Source organism: Frankliniella occidentalis, unplaced genomic scaffold (genome assembly GCF_000697945.3).
Source record: "Frankliniella occidentalis isolate FOCC.00 unplaced genomic scaffold, Focc_3.1 Scaffold72, whole genome shotgun sequence".
NCBI classification, from domain to species: domain Eukaryota; kingdom Metazoa; phylum Arthropoda; class Insecta; order Thysanoptera; family Thripidae; genus Frankliniella; species Frankliniella occidentalis.
In genome coordinates, this window is record NW_026267202.1 from 23,235 (window position 1) to 25,995 (window position 2,761).

Here is a 2,761-nt window from a genome sequence, read left to right on the forward strand (position 1 = left end):
ATTATGTCTGATTTGAAGGATTAAAGATGATTTCAGCGCATTTTACCGGATTTCGGCGGATTTTACGTGATTCCGGAGGTTTTTACATGACCTTCTAAGGATTTCAGACTAAAATTTGCTGGCAGATTACGCATGATTTCATGATTGCAGGTGGATTTCAAATGATTTCGGGAGGATTTCAGGGAGGGCGTACACATGATTTCAGGAGTGGCGGCCCCCTCGGCTCAAGGCCCCTTAATCTTCGGAAAATCTGATGAGCACTGTGAATAAAAATATATAACTTACATGAATATTAACCTTTACACTATACATGTCTAAGGACAATTATTGTGCAGTAACTAGCACCGGACTCCTGGGGTTCTGCATGCATGACTGCCTGACTGCCTTAAGATACAATATTGTAACTACAAATGAACCACATTTAGTTTGACTGGCTTAACTTTCTATTTATATAGTGTATCTGAACTCACAGTTATACACACAGAAGTCCAGTTATAGTCCATAGACATTTAGAGTAAATAAATGTTTTGAATTTGAAAGCTTGTTCTCGCAAGCAGAAATCTGTGCACCTCCTCCTAATCCTTTTGTGTTTCCCGACACATATCATTAACTACTGTGCTTTATAATTGCTTCTGTAAAGTAAGTAAAGTCTGTCGTTTGCTGAGAGGAAGCCTGAAGCCCGTTTCGGGGACTGAGAGGAAGAAAAAGGTCACACGGCATCCGTGTTGTTTCAGTCCTCTCTCCGACCCACCGACACCCTCTCCCGTGAGGCTCCGCCAAAAAGGAGCAGAGCAAGAAGAGAAGGAGAGCGCAGAGCTCCTCGAGGTGCCCCGCACAGCGCCGCGCCCACTTCAATTTCACGTCCTTTAATTATGATTTTTACGGGGTGACGGCCGACCATCAAGGGGATCTTGATAAGCCCCAATTCTACTCCCTCAAGAGAGGAAAATAGGGAGGTGAATGGGGCGCGGTGAGGAGAGGGGACCGGGGACCGGGCGACGGGGGTCTGCGGTCTTGGCGACTTTGCTGCGGTGTTTGCAGTCCAGCGAAAAAACAGCGCCAGCCGAGCTTGGCAAATCGGCAAAGAAATGTCGTCGCGGCGGCGGCGGCGCGGGGTTCAGGGGTGCAGCGCGGAGAAATGCAAAAGGCAACGGCGGCGGCACCCCGCAAAGAAGACAGAGAGGTGAAAATAAATGGCAAAGGGGGGAGCCAATGTGGGTCAAGACCGGGTTTACACCTCGCGGGGCCGCGCGCGACTCAGAGGGGAGTGGTCGCGTGGGGCAGCAGACTGCATCGAACGTGAATCACACTGAAAACAAAAAGGGCCGTAGTCCCGTCTATTTCAATAATAATGGGCGTAAGTAATATGGTGGGTAGAGACAGCCACAAAGGGACGGACTGAAAAGCACAACTTGTTGATATTAATGACAAATTAACTCGTAAATTAATTATATTTTATAACCAGCAAATATCTGGGGGCCTTTATGAACTCCCAACGCTGATCCTGAACCTAATGGGAGGCCATGATAATTGCCCCACATCCCCTCTCCTTATCCCTGTCCCAATAGGGCAAGGTAGTGTCTGAACAGCCCCCCAATAGTGCAGCAGCACGTGCGGTGCGGTACGGTACGGGTGCTGGGCCGGGGAGCTTTCGCAATAAGCGACACACGACGACCTTATGGGCGTCTGACCCGCTAAAAGCCGCTCGCGCATAGCTCGTCGACAGCCTCCTCCTCCTCCGCCGCGGCTCTGGCGTGCCCCGCAGCGAGGCTTAATTGACTCCTCTCACGTGGGTATAAAGAGCGATAGCTGCGCGGGTCGTAACGCTGTCTGGGAATATGGCGCGCGGCAGTGTGTGTGTGATGAGACGATAAGAGCTAGCGGCATATCGTCCGCAACAATTCACTCCACCTCATCATCGCCCGCGCCGTACGCCGTCCGCAGTGAGCGCAGATTTACATTCGCAGACCAGAGCAGGCCAAGTGTTTGGCGCGTATAACAGCCCCTGCTCTATAGAGTGCAAATCACTGTATTTCATATAGCGCATATCTATGCCCGGGACGTACCTGCAACGTACGTACTGTACTGCAGTGTCCCAACAAACATAGCAACACGAAATGTGATAAAACTTTCTAAAATAAATAAAAATGTGCTAAGTTTAGGGATTTATTTTGTGAGGATAATTTGGTGAAGAAGGGCAAAAGTACCTAAACGAGATATTTCGTCAAACTTCAGTAATGATGAACTTTGATTAACCGTGTTGACCATGATAAGGTGTTAAAACTATGAACTTTTTCATTCACTTCTCACGTTGATAGACGTTCATCAACCACGAATATAAAAAGAGTTCATTAGATTTGAGTGTGTACACATTTTTAGAGCCCGTAACACCGGACTGACGAAAAATGTGTAAACGTGATGTTTTTGATGGTGTATACAACTTCGCGTGGGCGCGGGGACTGACTGCTGTATACGGCAGGAAGAACGGGCGGCAGGCTTAGCCGCCCGGGAGGAAAGAAAAAGGTGCGGAAACCGAGAAAACGTGTAACCCCATCAGAGGCTCCTCTGGGCCGTGGGTCGGCGGGGCGGCGCGCTGACTGACAGCTGGACTGCTTGGCCTGCTTCGCCTGCAGGTAATGACTTTATCAACGAGACCAGCCGGCCGCCTGCCTGCACCAATTTTCGACCGTTTCGGTTCAGGAGGCCTCCACGGCCGCCGCCGGGGCCCGGAAGAGGGGGGGGGGGGCGAGGTGCGGTCAAA

At 50.1% G+C, this 2,761-nt stretch overlaps 1 protein-coding gene across 1 annotated transcript in view; it reads right to left on the bottom strand.

Moving 5' to 3' along the window:
• Nucleotides 1-222: 222 nt before the first annotated feature.
• The window catches only part of LOC127749631 (oocyte zinc finger protein XlCOF6-like), a 219,104-nt gene continuing 216,565 nt past the window's right edge, over nt 223-2,761 (bottom strand). Inside the window, exon 6 of the transcript XR_008011248.1 lies at nt 223-260. The gene's annotated coding sequence lies outside the window, so the exon portion shown is untranslated. The remainder of the gene's footprint in view (nt 261-2,761) is intronic.